Below are 21,533 nucleotides of genomic sequence, written 5' to 3'. Positions count from 1 at the left end.
TAGAGTGCGGTGGCTGGGTTTAGGGGTGTGGCTACTGTATGTCGTCATCGAAAATGCTGTTTTGCTGTCTACACGGCAAGGGCAAGCCGGCGGTTAAAAAAAATAAAAATATTGCTTTTGGGCACCAAAATCGCCGTGGTCATGTGGACACAAGGCCAAACAAATAAAAAAAACCTACCGGTTTCACAAAGTCTGAGAAGGAAAGGGAAGGTCAATGTAAAATCACAAAATGGCTACCCTAAAAATTCTGGGGGGCACACTGGAAAACGATTACTAGATTTAGCTGTCAAGTCACGTTTTAGTTCTTTACAGCCATTTATTTTGTGAGTTGTTGTGGTCTTCCATGTAAGAGGGATGATTGGGTTTGAGAATGAAAGATAAATCATCAGCTTGTTGTGTAATATGCGTTCATTTATGGTCAGGAAGCTGTTACCTTTTTTGCTATGCTATTCCTGCTGTGATAACAGTCTGTCATGAATCGTGCTTTGCCAGTGTTATAATAATGCTACGTCATTGGTGCTGATTCATCTTATAACATTTTGTGGGAAGATGATTTTCATTTCCTGCCATTTTACATTTTTACTGTTTCCAAGTGATGTGGTAGATTGCCTCTCCACACCAAAAAAGCCCATGGCAGCTCTCCTTGGTGTAGGCAAAGCTGTTTACACTGTCAGGTGTGAGCTGCCAACCTCAAACAGGTCCTGAGGCACTCTTCCTGTACCTCTCCCCAAAGCAACCTCTTCCCTGCCTCCCAAAACAGCCCTTCCCTCTTCCCACACCACAACACAGTTTTCAGGAATGGGTCCCCCTGTCAGAATGCTAACATGCCTTCACAGTCAAGACAGGCTCCTGACCCTCTGTGTGTGACGAACCCCCCAACCCCCCTTGCCAGTGACAGGCAGAAAGGCTTCCTACGTAGTCCCACAGGGGTAGCTGTGAAATTGGAATTTTCCACCCGGGTGGTGCAAGAACGTGTAATTGATTTAATAAGAAGGAATTTAGAGGATAGGGCTAGCTAGCAGCTTGCCTCTATCTTGCTAGACGAGACCCCCCTCTCTGAAATATTCTGACTTCATGATCTGCAAATGGCTCATGCTGTGCTTTCTTCTCCAAGTGCCTCATTGTAGCCGGATATGATGTCTGAGTCATATAGATCAATGGATTTGTTGATAAACGTCCTTGAAGTGTAAATAACTTATGCTTTGTTGCTTCCATTTAAACCCTTTGTTTCAGATGTCTAAGTTATTACTTTGACAACTGCTATCACTGACACAATAGGGGTTGAGTGTTGAAAAACCTCCGCTTTTAAGATCTCCATATTCTGAATTAGTTTTTTTTTCTTACCCAGCTTGTTGTATACTGAATTTAAGTTGTATCTATTTCCGAAACATTATTGCTAAACACAATGTGGCAAAATAATATTTTTTTCTCGATTGCATTTTTTTGTTGTTGGGAGCCAAAATCGAGATCGAAATAAAATGTGATGAATTGCAAAATGAATTGCACAGCCCTATTGAATGTAGTGCTGAAAGGATTTGCATGTGATGACAGATGCCACATGGGCCAAGAGGAGAGTGTTTGTTTAATTTAGTGGGTTTCCTGCCCAGTCTTGGTGCTGCCCAGAGCTTCTTTGTGGGAACATTGTTGACTTTGCGCCCCCTGTATCACTTTCTTTCTTGCTCTGGACGAAAACAAATCTACAAGTGTGTAGATTTTCTGTGATTGTGTTTTTCTGAAGGGGACAGGATTAACTCTGCCAAGTGACTTAGTAGTGCTTACGCCGTAGTGGCAGGCTTTCTCAAGGGCTTTAACATCACTTCCCCGCCTCAGACACACACAGCTTGGTTGATTCAGCACAACTGAGGTTAATGTCTCCACTCAGCAGTGGATGATAAACTTGATGATAAACTAGACTGCCATTTTCATTCAGCCTCTCGCTGGGAGCTGTTCTTCTACACGTTGACACCAACTGCAAGCACAAAATGTTGATTTAGAGAGACTGAGTCCTACTCTTGTCCTGATCATGTCCCTGTCGATCAGTGCCAGAAAAGCACAGATGTAGCATTGGACTCACGCTGTGCTCCAAGAACAGGGGTCCAAGGTTTAGGATGAGCTGAACCAGGGAGTTAAACTCAAGAACAAATACACCCTGGGGGGTTAAAGACCATTGGGTGAGGGAGATTAAATGAACCAGGGGACAGATATTTGTGTTCTGGGTGCATTGACCATGTGTGTCTGTACATTTGTTGTTTTCTTTCACTGGTTTTGTCATGGTGATTCTGTGCAGACTGCTGCTAATAAGAGGATGTTTGGGTCAGTCAGGGTCAAAAACCCAAGGAACGTGCCAAGATAGCAGCTGACTTTCAAACAGGTCTGGCTCCATTCTGTCACCGGGCCATGCCGAATCAGGGCTGCATTCTTACCAGTGAAGACCAGGTTTAGCTTCCTCTCTGCTTAGCCTTAGCCTCTGCTCACCCAAACTCAGTCTGAGGGGAAGAGGATAGGACCTGGCCCAGATCTGCCACGAGTTTGCACTTCTGCTGCCAGGGGAGTGAGTAACTCCAATGAGGGATGGACTGCTTGATGAAGACATAACTCTGTGACAGACATTCTCGTGCCATTCTGCCCTAACACCCAGGGCTAGTGACCTCTTAAAGACCCCCTGGCCTTGTCCCAGTAGGTCCACGGGCAAGGAAGAGCAGATGAGGGAGCTTTTAAATGAATGAGAGATGAAGTTGGTGTGTGTAAGGGAGGGGGAAGAGCAGGTTTGAGTGGCTGGGTGGAAAGGGGGAGGATGGTGTTGGTGTCTCAAGGCAGAAAATGGAATGGTTTTCCCCCCTCTTTTGCTCTGTCCTTTTTTCACTCAAGAAGAGATGACAAATGGAACTGTCCAGAGGGACCCTGGGCACTGAGTGGTAGTCTTGTGGGGAGTATTATTTTTCCGGCTGTATCTGGCACAGTCTCTCAGAGCCTGACTGTCATTTCATATAAAGTAGTGGCACTTGATGTCATTTCAGCCTAATTTCCCGACAAATGTGTCTTCTGCCACTGGATCAGGAACTCATTCAGCATGGCTAGAAAAACATTCTGGTTCCAGAACCAGCCGTGGTTATGAGGGCTGCCATTTTATTGCAGTGTGTTACAGATGATGCTTATCTGTTGTGTATTTTTGGGAGGGGGAATTATGTCCTGGTAATTAATCTGGGATCTGTCTTTGTGTAACGGAAACAAACTACGTACTTCACTTTGCCTGTTGAGCCCACAGCACCTCGAACCGTCTGCTCCTCAGGCTGGCTGGTGCAGGATAAATTGCCCTTAGGATCTTACCATCCATCTTCCCCCTCCCACCATCTTGTAATCAAGATTTATCTGCAGTGAGGCAGATGGCTGTCCTTACTGCCACCTCCCCCACCCCCCTCCACCCACTCCCCTTTCTGTATTCTGAGTCTTGCCCCTGCATGTGTCTAGACTGGAGTTATCCCCATCCATGATACAACACCCTCACCCACCCCATCCTAGCTCACACACACTTCTTACCCTCCCCCACCTTACCAAGCCCTGCTGGGCCCCATGGGATTGGGGTCATCCATCTAGGAGTGCTGGAGCACTTGCCCCAAGCTAAAAGTAGTAAAACCCACAGATGGGATTTTTTTCCCCCTTTTTGCCAAATTTTATTTTGGGAAGCCTTCCTGAGAAACCAACCACTAAAACCAAATGCAACCACAGATGGTTCTCAGTGGCGTTTTTTTTATTTTATTTATTTTTTATCAAGAGCCACCAGAATGACATGATGGCCTTGAGAAATTGATTGGCCCTATTGATGAATTTGTTTAGAGGAAATCTTTTTTTCAGACTGCCTCAAGTCAAGGGCCCTCTGATGAAAAGGAACACTGGAGGGGGCCAGGGGAGGAGGGGTGGCGTGCTTCATCAGAGAGGATCATGTCCATGCTCTCTGTCCCCATCCACTGCAGGTCAACAGGGACATGTGTCTGCATTGTTCTGGAAAACTCATCTTCTGAGCGGCTTCTGTGTCGGATCTGGTCAGTGTGTCTTGGCCACAGTTTGCCCATTTACAGTGGGCCAGTGCTGAGACTTATTATCTGCATTGTTACTCACCATTCCACCTCATTAGTGGCTTGCTCCGGAAAAAAACACAAAGACCTCAGTAAAGCCAGTCAGGACAAACCTGTCCATTCATGCTCCAAACCCAGCACCCAATATGCAAAGCCTTTGAAACTCACCCTTGTCATAATAAGCAAAATGGCGTCTGGTTTTTCATGTTTTACATCTATCAGACTGTCAGGAAGTGTGTCACCATCAGTTGGAAACAAGAGCCCAGGTTCTGTGGCTGTTGAAATGTATGGCAGTCATGAAATAGGATAAATGTGTCGCCTGAAGCAATTTAAGTACATTAGGGTCAGCATTTGTCAAGAAGTTACTCTTTTTACAGTAGTTATAGAAAGGGAACTTCAGTTCAGTTCCTTATGGATTTCCTCTTTGTGTAGGTAAACCTTGTTGTTTGATCACATTCTTCCTTGAAGTAAGTATGTTAGAATTACTCAGTCAGGCAAAATAAAGAAAACAATCTAGGGTTGCACTATGGTTCCATTATGTGCGTAGCTGGTTGGATCTGGGTGTGTATGTTTGTGCCTGTGTGTCTTGTATGTTTGTGTTTGTTTGACACCATTGACCTTCGTCATCTCTGTGCTTCACACACACATCCTTTATTTGCTCTTCTTTCTCTCTTCTTCTTTCCCTTTTCTCTCCTGCTCTCTTTCACCTCTTCATCACAGAACACTCTTCTAATCCTGCTCTCAATCTTGCTCTCGCTGCCTGAATCCCTCCTCCTCGGTGTCACGCTCTTCAGATAATGGCCGTTTTGTACCAAGAGTTCTGATGGCCTGTGAAGGGGATCTGCATACGTGGCTTCTCTCGTATTCTCGTTGCCTCTCTTTCCATCACTCTTTCTCTCTCTCCCTTACCCCTCTCTCTTTCTCTGTTTCTCATACTAAATCTTAATTTCTCTCGTTCTCTTCCTCTCTCTCATCCCTCTCTCCCTCTCCTTCTCTGTCGGCCCCCGCGAATAGAGAGCGATTGAGTGAATGTCCGACAGCCTTCCGAGTGGCGTAGGAGTGTGCCCTCAGACAAAGTGAACAATCTCCCCATCAGTCCTCCCACTCACTGCCATTTAACTAAAGCTTGCCGCAATCGAGGCACTTGGGACCTCACCCTGTCATCCTGGTGGCCATTTTCCGGTGACTTACACGCAGCATGAGTCAGTCATGTGACCTGCAGTCTGCGGTAAAAGGTCCTCTTTGTTCACTTGGACACGGTTTACCCTTTTGCCCATTTTTTCCTTTTGAGGAGATAATTGCACAGCAATTTCGGAGCAATGCCGGCTGGTGAGCTCTCTGTGATGAGCTTGGGAGCCGATCCCTTTGAATCATGGCTTGCTGCAGATAGCGGAAGAAACAAAAAGAGGAAGTCATCAATTCGCCAGTGCTTATCAGCACCGCGAGTCGAGATAACTGAGTCTTTTAGGTCCTGCGTCGGTGAGAATAGGGTTTAGAGCAAACAAGCTTGTCAGTTTGAACGGTCTCAGCCCTCATCGTCTACCTTGGAGTGTCAAAACAAACAAAAAAAATGTTTTTTTACACGCTACAGTATGTCACTGTTTTCTCTACATCTTTCTGCCTCCCCCCAGCTCTCACTGGGAGGGGAAACACAGTCTGTGCCGAAATGCAGGCCAGTTGACAGCTCTCCAGGTGAAGGTTTTTGTTTGTCTGCAGGGATTTGCAGAAGCACTCCCCCCGCTCCAGCTGTTTCAGATCCACTGAGGCTCCATGCTGGAGCATCCCTTTTCCATGGCTAAGAACCGAAGCCATAGCCTCCTGCTAAGAATTACAGCAGCAGCTGACTACAGTTGAGGTCTTGATAAACCATGACCCCTTTCCCATTGGATAGTACTTTCTTTGTACCCCCTATCAGTATAAGAACTGATAGTGTCTAACTCAGGAATGAATAAGGCTCTGGTCTGACACAGATCTGCTGCAGAGGGGCCACGGATTGGGGAGCTTGGCTGTCAGATGTTATTAGAGGCATCTTTAAACAAAGTGGGAAGGCAGTGGGACTGTCACCTTCACCCCTGGAGAAATCTGACGACAAAGCAGGGTTTAATTTTGTGTGTGTGTGTGTGTGTGTGTGTGTTTTCTGCTTCATTGTAGGAACACTCACAAACTCAAAGCATGGACAAAGCCTTACACGCCAATCTCTCTCTCTCTCTCTCTCTTTCTCTCTTTCTCTCTCTCTCTCTCTCTGTATCTGGCCGTCCATCCCTGACTCTGTTCCTGACCCTCATTTCCACCTCTCTCCTGTCTCTCGCTTGTTATCTATCTCTCTCTCTCTAATCTCTCTCCTCTCTCCTCAACCTCCTTTTGTGTGTCTCTGCCATCTCTGTGTCCCTTCTCTCTTTACCTCTTCACTCTCTCTGATTCTCTGATGTAGCTTTACAGTAGACTGTCTGACAGTGGTGAAGAGAGTGTTTGATTTACCTAGCGAACAAAAACCTCACACCCACTCAACACGGTGAAAGAAAACTCAACTTGTGACAAACCACCACAGGCTTTTCTCTCCATGCGGGCTTTGTATCTGCTCTGTCTGCTTCAGAACTCCAGAATGGATGGATCCCGCCTATTGTACTTCCTGTTACAAAACAAGCTTTCAGCTGTGGCTTTCAGTTTCTAGCTTCCCTTCATGAAATCTGATGCGGCACTCTCGCCACAGAACAATGAGGGGGTGGAGGGGGAGGTACGGGGGGGGGGGGGGGGTGTTGTCACTTTCCGAAGCTCCTCACCTCTTCGTTCCTTTGGGATATTCCGTCACTTCTCAACTGTTGCCCCTCGTGTTTTGCCTGTGGCTCTTCCCTATCCATGTCAGATGCCTGTATTGGTGGACGTCTTGGCTTTCATAAGCACAATGAAGAGGCATATCAGCCCTGAAACCTGAGCAGAGACTTGGCCTGCTCTCGGCTCATGCACTGAGCCCTTGGCCGACGGCCAACTCTGCTAGGGGGTCAAGGTGCGTCTGCAAGGAAAACAACTTTTTGTTTTTCATGGAAATGAAAAAATAAAATCATACACATGGTCTAATGCATAAAGAACATAGCTGACCAGGATATAGAAGAGACAAGCTGCGTGCAGAGCTCTCTTCCTCTCCTGTCTAATGGTTTTCTTGTCTTTTAGATTCATCTCTCGAGGGAAACCAGCTTGTAGCTTCTGTCCTCCCTTTACTATAGTGTCTGTTGTCGTGCCACATGTTTATAATCTACCCTTTACTATAGTGTCTGTTGCCGTGCCACATGTTTATAATCTGCCCTTTACTATAGTGTCTGTTGTCGTGCCACATCTTTATAATCTGCCCTTTACTATAGTGTCTGTTGTCGTGCCACATGTTTATAATCTGCCCTTTACCATAGTGTCTGTTGTCGTGCCACATGTTTATAATCTGCCCTTTACTATAGTGTCTGTTGTCGTGCCACATGTTTATAATCTGCCCATGTTATGATGAACTCAATTAAAAACACAAGTTTACTCTCTCTCAAAGATCCCAAGAGAGGAAAGAGGCGATTGCCTTTAGGTGCTAAATTACCGTTTGCCCCAGGTTTCTCCAGTTAAACCCCTGATAATGTTTTTGACGTGCAGTTTGTGTGCTTTACCCCTGCAGAGCTGTCACGTCCAAGCAAGCGCTAAAGGAGATGGGACTGGGGCCTCGGCCCTCTGGAGACAGATTCAGAACGTCGCCCCCTGCAGGCCAGGCAGGCTCGCTGTGAGGCCCCCGTCCTCCCATCCATGGTGAGTACACCCCCTGTTCCCACCGCTTTGTGTTTTAAGTTATTTAAATCAGCAAAGATATGATTGATTACACACATTTACAAACAATTTTTTGTGGATCTAAAACACTTTCATGAAGCATTACATGTCTGTACAATACAGTAGGTTAGTGCCTGCAAAGTGACTAAAAATTACTAAAATGCCACAGAGTACTGTAGATTGCATGCACTATAGTCAATTTAACCTCAAACCCTCAAATTCATATTAATTTGTTGATTAAAGAACATAAAAACTAAGACACTGAAAAAGTTAATGTCCATTAAAACAGTTACAAGAGCATCTAAATACAATTGAAATTGAAGTGCACAAATGTCTTCAATAATTAAGGCTACAAATGTTCATTGAGCAACTAATGTTGACAGCTATTGATGTATTTTGCGACTGAAGCCTTGGTTAGTGTTGGCTCTGCCTTGCCCTGTCTTTCTATTCCTTCATACCTAAATATCCTGTTCCAACATTTGAAAAACAAAAATGGCCACAGAAAGACGTTAAACCCAGCATGCCCTCTACAGAGTATTTTCAATGAGCCCCCCCCCCCTTCCCAAGTATTTTGGGTGGCCAGAAACAGTATGTCTGTGGTTAACTGTTATGGTTAAAGCAACAGGGCTTTAGCATTTCAAGCGCTTTGAGCCAGACCTCATCCGAGTGTCCATGCCAAGTCCACCCCCCTGCAGAAGTTTAGGGGGAATGAACCACTGAAACCGAGAAATTGGCATTTAATTGACCAAGGCGTGAGGGAGCCAGTCTGTCAGGATGAACACGGCACACTTTTGTGTGATGGGGATTGGTGTGATAGGTTTGATAGGGATAGAAAAAAGACAAATATGGGTAGAAATAAGGCAAATATGTATGACTTAGTGTTTTTGCCTTAGCAAATTGCTATATTATGCAGATATTGAAGGACTCAGTCTAAAGATGTTATTTTGAATGCAAGAGATCTCTGAGGAATGGATGTTCTTAAAATATACTGTAATAGTTGCCTCCTTAGTGGTACAGGCTAACAAAAGAGAAAATCAATAAAAATCGCTGTGCTAGAAGAGAATAGTGGCGTATGGTCCCTGTTAGCCTATTTGGAGAGACTTCATTCTGTTCTACAAGTTATATAATTTATCCTGTGTCCATTCCAAACAACTCTGTTTCCACACCACTTTGAAAGCGGCCCAAAAATGAAAATGGCTCCCTGGACTGAGCAACTTTGGCAAAGGAAAGAGGTTGGCTATGATAATTCCATATGCGGTATGGTTTTATAATCTTTCTGAAAATGGACTGTACTGTAAGCTCTTTCTGCCTCTCCAAGAGCATGTGTTGTTAAACAGAAGAATTAACTGCGGGCTCGGACTATCCATTTTATTTCAAACTGACAAAAAGTGTCGTCTGCAGCAGACTGTCTTAGACCTGTACTGAATTGTGTGCGGATCAAAAGATTCATTTGAGTAACGATGTCAGAACCATAATCCCCAGGGTAGAACAAGGTCAAACTCAATTTTGCAGTCAGGTTTTGCATCAGCCCAAAGTTGCCAAGCACTACTCTGATGGAAATGTATGCCCCTGCCTATATATCATCGTGATCTGGATCCGTTGCTGTGAATATAGCATTACATGAACCATTATGCAGTGGGCTACTTTGGCCACATACCATTCGTCTTACTGTCATTCCCACAGGGCTCTCTCAATAGGCCGAGGAACCGCGCAGGCATTCATATGCCGCTGAAAGTCATTTTCGCTTTTGGGAAATGACTAAGCCTGCGGTGTCTATAACCTCGGATCGTCGACTGGCTTGCCGAGGTTGCACCGCTTGCTGCTGAGTCAAGACTGCAAAACATTTCATTTGCAACCTCAAAATGAGATTCACCAAAAATCAACTTCCTGGATGCTTTTGTTGAGTGACTGAGTGAATATGAGGAAGATGGGGTGGTAGGTGGGAGGGAAGCCTGGAATGAGGCTTCACAGAAGCAGGCTGCAAAAAAAACAAAGACCGTTCTGTTAGAGAGACGACTTCTTCCCCTTGCTGTGAGAGAGAAAAGAGAGAGAAGACGGTGGCCCTTGTTTGTCGAGGCGAAGCAGGGCAGAGCATCACCAGTGTCTGCTCGTGGCTCATCTAATTATCCTTGTGTCCATCCAGGCGTGAAATAGCCATTTGGCTGTGAAATGGAACCAGTGTGCCTCCTTTAGAGTGTCCAGCGTTTTTTTTTTCCGCAGTGGCGACGGTGGCGGCGACAGGCATTTTAAACACTAACAGCCAGCCTCTGTGGCCATTATGACCAGAACAACACTAAGGGCACACCAGGGGATTATGTATGGGGATTATTAACTTTGATCTCCACCATGACTGGTGGAGTGGGGTGGCAGGCAATTAGAGAAGAGGCTGAGAATTTATTCCTTTTCTTTTGTCCCTTCTCTTTTTTCCCCACAACATTTTGTTTTTCTCTCTCCCTTGGTCTGTCACTGTTGTAGGGACGAGATAGGCTAGGCCTGTTTCTCTCTCAAGTGTTGGCTGTGCAGTGGAGTAAAGAAATGCAGGAAGTGACAGAGATAACACTACATGACGAAAGCTTTTTTTCCCCTTCAGCAAAACACACTGGACTTAGAAAGTGTTTTGTGGTTATCTTCTATAGACCTCTTATTGGAGGGAGGGAGGCTCTTTGTGGAATAGTCAAATAAACTGATGAGGCTCAACAATATGTAACGTCATGTACTTTGTTCCATTCCATATTGGGTCACAACAGGCTTTGTAACCAGAAAGTCTTGCATTCTTTTGAACAGATGGGGTGGATGAAACCCGAGCAACTCATTTAAATGGTGTTGAGGAAATGGGTAAGGAATGGATGAAGACTGCGGTAGACTCCTGTGGCTCATTTAGGGGACCACGTCTAGAGCAGATAAAGTAAAATATTTATCATCAGAATACATTTACGATACGTCCCATAGCTGTTGAATTACTCATGTAATGCCTTCCAAATGTGGTGCAGCCCCAAGTGCTGTTTGAGAGGCGACCTGTAGCGTCTGCTTAGAGGCTTATGTTACATGGCCACGCTGAAGATTGCTAACTCAAAGCTCACTTTTTGACAGTATGAAAACTAAACATGTCCATGTGACCTTCAGCTGCTTATTGTCTACATACTGACTTCATCACTTTTAGGCTGGAAAAAAAATGAGGACCAGCAAAAAGAATGCTAGTCATCTAGCCTGCTTACAGTGCCAACCGTAAATACTAAATCAAACCAAATAATGTCTGATTTAGTGTGAAGTTGTGTTCTCTTAAAATAAACCCATTTGGATGACTGCCAGTAAACATAGATCTTCTTTAAAATGGCAAATACCAGTGCCATATGTCAAGTCTGAGTGCCTTGTTGACATTCTTCACCACCTTTGATCAACTAACCAAATTACAGAGGAACAGGGATAAGTCCAGACATCTGTTCCATCTGTATGCTCCTATAATTGCCTCTCTTTAATTACAACAATGGAAGAGAAGGGAAACTCAGAGGGAATGCCCTCTCAGACCTCATCTAAGCTTAATGCTTTGAGTATGTTGACGTATCTTACTCAGCTGCGTATGTGCTTTATATTGGTGTCACGATTTCGATTTTAAATCGAAATTGATCGAAATTACATCTCAATCTCGAACTTTAAACTCAAAAGTAGAATAGGGGGACCAGACGTCCCCGGTTTCCGGGAAAAGTCCCCGATTTCGGTGACCTGTCCCTGGCTGGAGCTGTCCCCGGAAAAGTCCCCGGTGACGGACAGACCCGAAATTAGAATAAAAGAAAGAAAGAAAACACTGACCAAACGTTGCCTAGTTGCGCACCCTTCATGCACAGGCTAAGCCAGTCAAGCAAGCGCTCAGCTCAGACCTCAGAGATGTTCTAGAATGCCCATATTTCTGGTAGGCTATTTCGATTGGTGGGATAACTTCTACAGATCATACGCAGATATCACGTGAACGGCAGGAATCTAAGCTTTCCAATTATATAATTTGCGCCAAGTTGTTGTGATAAATGGTTCGTGAGAAAATTCACAATGAATTTATGAAATAGCATCGGTACAACAAGCGGTTCAAAATCATGAGACGTGAGTTATTTTTTCTTGATATAAGACTGCCATAACACAGGCACATCACATCATACATTCTCAGATATTGGTATAGGACTGTCCTGAAAAAAGGAAGATATGGCTAGATGGGCATTACAATGACCAAGATAACTAGATTAACTATCTGAACAACACAGGTGACCACTAGGATATAATTTATGTGCTGAAATGTAGCCAATACTATTTTGGACCATTTCTGAACTGTGAAACTGTGAAGAAAATATGCTTTCTGGTTGGGCAATGTCATAACTTATAGCAATATTATAACTATTCCACCTGTGTGTGCATGGTTAAAATTCTGAAGTGCAAGTTTAGGCTACAGCACAAATATTTTCATCCATAGATACAAATAATGAAGTCTAACCTCTCAATTTCTTTTCAAAGTGTACCAGATTGATGCATTTAAACGTTAAAATATACCAAATTTTCTTACGGGGGATGCCCCCGAACCCCCCTAGGTGGACTAGTGCAGCTCTGGTGATGCCCCTTGGGACAGTGTCCCCGTTTTAAGGTTTACAAAGATTAAAACATGACATGTTTTACGCTTCTCGACTGAAAATGTCCCCGGATTTTGTCTTAGAAATCTGGTCACCTTAAAGTAGAATCGATGATGCAGCCACACCCCCAATGTCACATGCAGCATGTACTGTATGCTAAGATGCACAAACGCGCGCGCACACACACAAGTGGAACTGCGGCGTAAACACTCCTCTAATTTTAGACTGCAGCCAATTAAAAAATACACATCAACCAACAGAAATCAAAGCCCCTCTTGCTACTCTGAAATCACTGGTGTAATCTAGTTACAGTCCAAAAATACTTTAAGGCTTAAAATGCACATTGATAAGTACATATTCTACACTGACCTTGGGGTGTGCTGAAACAATCAAATTATCATTCTGTGTTGTTTCATTTCACTATGTTCACTTCTCTTAATGTTTGTTCTGTTTACATCTGCGGTTGGAACGGTTTCAAAATAAAAAGCGTTTTCAAAATAAAAGCCCCCCGAAACAGAATAGGAAAAGGCCTAAAAAAGTAAATAACATGTAAGGAATGCAGTAATAGTAATATAAAAAAAAAGATTGAAAATCGAATCGTGACTTTAAAATCGAAAATTAAATCGAATCGAGGATTTGGAGAATCGTGACACCCCTAGTGCTTTATGCAGCAGACCTGAAGAGCTCCGCTCATAAGTGAACTGTTACAACGTGTGCTCCGTAACCTGCCTCGTATCGGCTTGATTTACATGCTGTACAGGTCAAGACCCTGTTGCGGAACGAGCGCGAGGAGAGCATAGCTGTCAGGGGGGGAGAGGCCGGCCCTGTGTTTCTCACTGAGAGCGGAGGCCATGATTGATGGACACTCATGAAAATGTCAGTCTGATTGAGCAATGCTGCCTCTGATTTGTGTATCTATTCTGATGAAGGCCTCACTTCCTCGGTGTGGGGATTCCTCGGAATCAAGGCACTGGTGGAACTGTACAGCACAAGGCTTTTAAAGGTTTCTTTGGCTCATACCTGAGAACGGTGGTCTCACTCAGTATTTGTCTATCAGGCAGCGCAGCAGGACTGGAAAGGAGAATTTGTATTCACTCCCTGTAGTGTAAATGGCTTTGGACAAAAATATTTACTCAACAACCTGAATATACATTTTAAAAAGCACTTAACACTAGCGCTCAGAATAATTCCTGTCCAGTAGACTGGCTTTGCCTGCCTGCGTTCTGCATTGCCTACTTGCTGTAGGGCTCCAAGGACGCGTCATTTATTGGGCATTCTGTGACAGGATGCATCGTTAAACACCAGCGAGCCAATTATCTGTGTGTGCTTTTTCCCAGCATCCAGCGTTGCACAGCAAGCACCCTTCACATGTGGCAAAATGCCCTCTGATTAAGCTCCCTCGTACATCGGGATGGGGGTGGGGGGGGGGGTTAAACCAACTCATTTTTTTATTCCTCTGATGGGCAATTAGGTGGCGTCTCCAGCTTCCCTGGACTGTTGCTCAGGGGTGTCTGAGTGTTTGACTGCTGATTAGTTTTTTAATGTCTGCGTGGGGGGCCGGGGTGGACAGCGGCGCTTCTGATTGACAGCATGTCTCATACTCCCCTGAGCGCATGTAGCATGTCCAGTCACTCTCTCTCTCGCGCGCTCTCTCTCTCTCTCTGAGGTGTCATTGGCTCTCAGCATTGTCAGTCAAGATTAGAGGAGGGAGTGCAAGCCCCCGGATTGGACAGGTGCCACTTGTTACTCTCCCTATTATTGTGATGTGACCAGCTGGTGACTTTGGTGCCCCTGAACAACAGATGAGGGATTGGCCTTCTGCTGCTGGGAGCGTTGACCTTGTCCCTTTAAGCACCGGACAAAAAAGGCACTCTGGATTCGTTTCAGAAGGGGTGCTGTGTACAATGCTAACTTACATGCTCTTGACTGTAAAATTTTAAGTCCCTGGAATCTAGCCATTTGGCTCAGCTTTGCACACTTAGACGCCCAGAGTGCATTAAATGACTCCCCAGTCACTGATTTTGAGGGCTCAAAAGAGGATCTTTTCATGCTTGTAGAACTCCATACTGTCCACGTACACTCAACTTTGAACTCACGATGCATAAAGAGTTGGAGTATTTGCACCGGATCTCCAGCTACACCCACTCAAATATTAAATCTTAAGTAGTTACTGCCACTTTCAGAAGATTTATTGTATTATTATAGGCCTACAAGCCTCCCTTCTTCCTACTACAGGAAGATCTGTCAAGGGAGGCCTATAGGTGAATGACAGTCACCATTTTGTTAGTCAGGCTGCCAGCCTGCTTGCATAGTATCTGGTGACGGTTCTCACTGAACAAGGCGAAATATGGGAAAAGAAGCCAACACTCAAGCCGCTTCTCATGGTGGGGAGACTTGGGACACATAAACACGTCGTTTGAACAGTGTATACAGAGCAAAGCAGGGGGGTAGATTTGTTTGGGAGCGAGACGCAGACCCCGGAGGTTGTGCGTAGGCGTCCTCGCAGTAGGGATCTTAAGATGCGTTCCGTTAGCAAGTTGGGTTCCTGTGGCTGATGTCCTCTAGACACGGTCGTGCCAAGAAACATTCCGAGTGGGAGAGGAAGTGCAAGGCAGCGTGACACCGTTAATAGGAGTTTGTCTGTCTGTACTTAAGATGCACACAAACACATACACACACACACACACACACACACACACACACACACACACACACACACACACACACACCAACACACATAAACACACGCAAGTAAACACACAGACGCGAGCACATACAGAGTCTCAGATGCAAACTCTTGAGGAATCCCACAAATAAACACAGACACTGGTCCACCGCCTCTTATACTTCAAATATCCCCTTCTCACTGACTTTGGGTTCTCACTGCATGGGCCTCCCAGGGGCTCTGTGGAGACTTGGGCTGACCAAACATCAAAGAGCCCCTGCTTTTTTTTTTTTTTATCTAGGCTTGTTATGTTTCGCTTTCCTTCTTTCACTCCCCTTCTTCTCTCTGCGTGTTCCTTTGTTCTCATCTGCATGTGTGTATGTGTGTGTGTACAGTGTGTGTCTGTGTGTCTAATCTGTATCACCTCTCTTCGGCTTCTCTCTCCTCCCACTCCCTCCTCACGGCTTCGCCCAAACTGACCCTCGCTGCCTCCTCCGAGCTTCGGTAAGCTCTGCACTGCTAAGCTACCACAAAACTCTCCACTTAACTTTCTCTCAAAGATATATTTTTATGCTTTTTATAACTCTGCTCTTAGAGCGAAGGTGATAATGGAGGTGGTGTTTAATTTGCAGCGGTGTGGCTGTTGCGCCGGTGATGGCGGTAATAATGTGCCTAGTTATTAGGACGACGTTGAGATGTTAATGATAATTGCGATGAATGGGAAGACGATGCCGGATATTAGAATGGTGATTGGTTTGGTGGTATCAGTCTATGCTCAGTTAATATTGAGTTTGAACTAATGTAACCTTGATGACGCAGTCCGCAACCTTAATGGAAGAAAGGTTAGATTTTAAAGGTTAGAATATTTCATTGTACACATGCGCAATCCCATCATAAATTATGCACTATTGGTGGTGTTTTGGGTGGATGGGCCTACACACACACACACACACACACACACACACACACACACACATTTGACTTTAATTAAGTGTTAGCGTGCCAGCTGCATGCCCAAGTTTAATGTGGCCTGTGACCCAGCACACTGTGACCTCTCACCTCGGTGGGGGATCATCCTACTCAGTCATTCTTTAAGTGACGGGGTGGTCAGCTGTTTGTGTGCGCCCACGCGACTCTCAGTGGGACAGAGGCCAGCACTAAGTGACCAGAGGTCAGAAGATCACAACCAGCAGCGAGTGACGCTGGAAGCACTATGGTCCTGTGTATGGATCGGACCTTGATGCAGCCAATTAGAGTTGTGTTAAGCATTAAGCTTTACGTCTATGAAATTTCAAAACAAATGAAACATTTTAGGGCACATAATATGCCTGAAGTAAAATGAATGCATCAGAACTACTTTTAAAGGGCACAGCTATAATTGGCATAGGGCTTACTGTCAGCCAAATAGCCTTGATTTAAGTGCTCATTAAGCAATTAAAAGATTGCATATCAGGATGTTAGAGGAGAGCATAACGAGGCACTGATGAATTGGATACCCTGTCTTTTTTTGTTCTGATGCGGCAACAAGCGACCGTGAAAGCTGCTAAACGCTATTAGGATTCTAATTAACAAAAATTATATTACAAGCTAATCAGATCTGATGGCTTGTTGTTTCTCAACCAGTTTCTGCAGTGTTTCTCCTCCTAAAAAAACAGAACAGAACAAAAACGCAGGCATACCTCTGCCTCTGAAAATGTGTTGTTTTGGGCACTCCCTTTAAATTTAATTCCCCCTTAATTGGTGTGTGTGTGTGTGTATATATTTGTGTGTGAGTGTTTGCCGTGGTCTGGTTTTTCTCACTCACACTGCTGGTCAGCCAAGGTGTGCTTGTAGGAGCTTGAGCCTGCACCACTGCTGCATTGAGACGGTGTGAAGGGTTTTACGGCTGCACTGTCGCCTTCCTCTCTCTCTCGTTATCACCCTTAACAGAGGAAGTGCTCTCACTGCAGGCCTGGGAACACGACGGAGAACCCCACCAGAAGCCACTGGGAGAAAAAAACAAGCAACAGGCTTCAAGATCCGTCACATGAAGAGAACCTTGAGAACATTTCTCATTGTCCGACATGGCGAAATGTGTTTGTGGTTAAATAGGGACATGCGGCTCGTTAAACCACATCAGTGTCTCTTTGGAGGACCTTCCCACAAATGGAAAATTGAGAGGCTATGGGTTACTCATTCCTCTAATTAGATTCAGGCAAGAATCCCCCTCTCTCTCTGCTTCAAAGTGATCTGTTTTTCAGAATGTTTGGTGAAGGATGTCAAAAAGCATTCTAGTTATTTTGATGATTCATATAATACGTGTTTCTCCTAATGATAGTGTTAAGTACAAGACCACATGGATAGAACAAATAGGATAACTTTCTCAACCTTGATCCTCTAATTGTAGGGGAACGTGTTTCTGCAAGGAAACGGTTCCATTGTAGTCATCACAAATGAGAGTCTTTGTTTTGACCAACAAAAGAGAAGGGTGGGGGAATAGACCCACTTAGGATGTTAATTTGCTCCTGGCTGTTTTGGAACCTCATCAGTCCCGTCACCCTTGAAATGAAATAAATCTTATGGTTGTTGGGGAAATAACCCAAGCCATTTTCAAAGGGGCCTTAGTAGCTGATAGCGGAGGGTACTGTTTTTTAAGGCCCCCCATTGGTTCTTGTCCTGCCTTTTATTGAATGTGGCACACACTCGGCTTGAAGTAACTGTTAATGCTGTCGTAAAAACAGTTTTTGTATGTATGGGTGAACCAGATGAAGACTGAAAAGAATAGGAATTAAAGCACTTGCAGGTCTGAATGAGCAGATACATTTATGTAATTGAATACTTAAAATCCTGCATTAATTAATTTTAAGTAGAATTAAACAAATAGGCTTGAGGGCAGCACTGAATGTGAGACAGTTTGAGACACTTTTTCCTTGTTCCTTTGCAGTTTTTGAGTTGCCCCCTCCACAAAGAATTTAGTTGGGAGGCGGCTGAACTAGATGTGGGGTAGTCACCCCATCCCCCTTAAGCAGAGGAAACTGCAGGTGGTGCCAGGTCAGAGGTCAGCTTTGAGAGCAGGAGTGTAAACTCACTTCCTGAGGGGGGCCTTGATGAGCGACTGATGAGAGGGCCCTTAGATGGGAGTAAATTGGCTTTTGGAAGCCTGTTGGTATGGTTACAGAGAGGCGGAGGGACCATGAGAGTACATGAGTCTATGGCTTCTAGAGGGAGGACGTGAGCGTGAATCAGATAGCAAGGTTGCAATCAGTACCAGAGTAGAGCCCACACTCACAACTTAAGACCCATATGGCTGGGTCTCATTCAGAGATCTCTGCTAGATCGCTAGATTAGCCATTTCACTGACCCTGGGGTGGACTTTTCTGAAGTGTGACAGTTGGCCCATGCACACTGTCTTTTGTTCAGTGCACATCACTGGTATTGTGATTCGTGTCATGTGGTCACATTCAGCCAATCGGCTCATTCAGTTGTCATGGCTGTTTACCAGGGTTTGTCTTTTCACTTCCACCTCTCTGCAAATTGTTGCACAAGTTAAGAGAATGCAGTCAGTTTTAGCTGAGCATCCACGATGACTGTCAGAGGGGAATCCTTCTGGAAAAATCTACCGTGATCAGGTTTGACAGCTGCAGACTCTCATTTTCCCTTCAGATTGATGCTCGGCTTTGTGAAGAGTGACATTGCCAGCTCTCTCAGAAATGAAAATGGTTTGACGTTATACAGTATATATATAATACTGTATATTATTATAATTTTGTTAAAGAAATGTGCATAGTTTTTATTTATCACTTTCCACAAGTTCATGCTGAATCTAGTAATTTCCAGTCGGTCTTTTCAGGATTTAAAATGCTGTGATTGCACCCAATTTTTCATCTGAAGAATCCAGCCGACAAAAACAGCAAACAGTCAGTGACCGCCATATTTACAATCATGCACATGTTTGTGCCACTACGGTTTGGATTGTTTCAGTCACTTGTTTTTTCCCTTCATTTTTCGCCCAACATTTTAGTTGACTCTAAATGGAGCTTTCTTTAGCTCACAATGTTTATTATATTCAGCAGTGGATGGACGTTGGATTGCATGATTGCATGATTTCATTGTTTCTTTTCAATACTCAGCCAGCAGTTGTGCCGGCAGAGAGACCGACAGAGGGAGAGAGAGAGAGAGCGAGGGTGAGAGATAAGAGCCTGCAGGGGGGGAAACTGTTCCTATTTTCCCTATGGAATAAAACAAAAATAGTGTTTTCTTTTCCTGTGGTTCCCCCTTGGAATACTCTCTGTCGCCGGAGGTGTTGGGTTTTGGCTGTGAGTCTGGTCTGGGTAGACAGGGGTGAGTAGGGAGATAAGAACCCATTGCCCTCCCAGAGCTCACTGGAAAAGAGTGGAATGAATAGGCTTTGTGTGTCAGAAAAGAGATGAAAGATTTGGATGTGACCGACCACCATTTGCCAGTCAAATCTCACGGGGATGCATGGACAGACAGGGGCTTGGCAGATTCAAAGCAGGTCAGTGGGTCTTCACAAACACGCCAAGAGAGGGTTACACTTGGTCAATTCTCGTCTCTACGCTGACATCACTTCCTGTCTGCTTGAAGCTGCTTGAAGGTCAAGCCCCTCTTTAGCTCTCCTTTTACCTCTGGAACAGCCTGCCCGTAAATGCATCGCCATCCCATAATATGTCACACCACAGCGTGTTTGACGTCAGTAATGGAGAGGACATATTGACGCAAATGGCCACAGGCGAGCAAATGAGTCTTTTGAGACCGGCACACCAAGACTCTCCCGCTCTTTCGAGTTAAGCTTTCCTTCCTCCCGTGTTCATCTTCCTTCCTTTCTCTCCCTGCCTCTCTCTTTCCATTCATTCATCAGGTTTTCCCCTCACTTTGACCCAGTACATACCAGTATGTGGCTGTCATACAGAGGGTACATTTTTCTACATTTCATTTTTTGCATTTTCTTTCCCCTACATTTGCCTGCCTTTGTTTTCCCTAAGAAATATCACACAAACAGAATCAGATGCGCTCACTTTGGACTGGAGTTAGTGTATGTGCATGTGTGTGTTTCTGTGATGGTGTGTCCATACTGTATGTATGTGTAGCATTTAGGATTGCGTACATGTGTGTCTTCTATCTATATGCCAGGTGTGTGTGTGTGTGTGTGTGTGTGTGTGTGTGTGTGTGTGTGTGTGTGTGTGTGTGTGTGTGTGTGTGTGTGTGTGTCTTAAGGGACGCACTGTCTAGCCAGTGTGATTGATTGACAGTCCACACACAAGATAGCCCTCGTGGGGCCGAATGGCTTTCGGGGGCATTTGTTTAACTGAGGGATTACACACGTGAGGCCTTGAAAGCCTAATATGTTTTCATTTAAAGGACACCTCTGTCAAAGGCTGATCCCTCTCTCCGTCAGCCTGGTCTCTTCCTTTCCTCTTCTCTCCTTCTCTTGCCTCCTCTCTTTTCCTGTCCTGTCTACCTGTCACCACCTAAGCCAACTATTTATTCCACTCAAATGGGTTTTCTTTGGCCGCGAGCGCATTTGCAATTATAATGGAATCACTCTGAGCTGACTATCAATTAATAATCAGGAGAGCTTATTGCTCCCATCTCCCGCTTTGTTAAAAATGACTGTGAAATTGTCATTTCTGCAGTAAAAAATGATGCTGAATAATGTGGGTAATTTGTAGAGCAATTTGCTGAAGCTGAATTGAAATTGCCATGTATAGCTGAATGCCTAAAGATGCCAGTAGAGCAATGATAGATTGGGATAATACTTTTGCCAATTAGCATTACACATGGTTTTTGTGAAATTACTTTGTTAGCTTGTTTAGCTTTGGTTTATCTCTCTAGTGGCAAAATACCCTACAGTGACTGTAATAGCACACAGGTACCCACATTAACATTAAATGCTAAAGAGTTGCTGAGTAGTCTAGCTGCAACAGTGAAGAAGGGGGTGGGAATCAAAGCATGGTTAACATACTGTGGATCCCACCTCTACTCCCTCTCTCCCACCTCTTACCGCCAGGCACCGGTCGAAGGCCACCATCACTCCTGGCGACCCCACATGCTGCCTGATAAACGGAGGTTAGGACGACATGTGCTGACACACCCTGTCACCAGGGAAACGGTTGTCGTGACCCCCTTTTCAGATAGAGCTGTAGCTGCTGCTGCTTGACTCTGCTGTGCTGTCAGTTCAGGACAGTTTGAACTGAGCACAGAGCATTGCCAGTCTAACTGTGATGGAGTAGCCTGGATACCAGACGCAGAGAGTCTGGCCTAGATCCATTGGCAAACGTTTATTTTCTGGTTGGTGGATGCTTGTCTGAAGTTTGAAATCATTGTTCAATCACTAATGTTTGGTAATGACGTATGTTAACCACAGGGGACACAACAATAACGATAGGCTTG

At 44.8% G+C, this 21,533-nt stretch overlaps 1 protein-coding gene across 1 annotated transcript in view; it reads left to right on the top strand.

Moving 5' to 3' along the window:
* tanc2a (tetratricopeptide repeat, ankyrin repeat and coiled-coil containing 2a) overlaps positions 1-21,533 on the top strand; it is a 146,699-nt gene that overhangs the window by 19,041 nt on the left and 106,125 nt on the right. The window contains exon 2 of the mRNA XM_076265858.1: positions 7,723-7,850. The gene's annotated coding sequence lies outside the window, so the exon portion shown is untranslated. The remainder of the gene's footprint in view (positions 1-7,722; positions 7,851-21,533) is intronic.

This window comes from Alosa pseudoharengus, unplaced genomic scaffold, assembly GCF_046254945.1.
Source record: "Alosa pseudoharengus isolate Yale_2024_CS ecotype anadromous, Long Island Sound unplaced genomic scaffold, YU_APseudo_1.1 YU_APseudo_1.1_scf_4, whole genome shotgun sequence".
In the NCBI taxonomy this organism is placed as follows: Eukaryota; Metazoa; Chordata; class Actinopteri; order Clupeiformes; family Clupeidae; genus Alosa; species Alosa pseudoharengus.
Note: the sequence above shows the minus strand (reverse complement) of the source record. Positions and strands in the feature narration are given on the sequence as shown.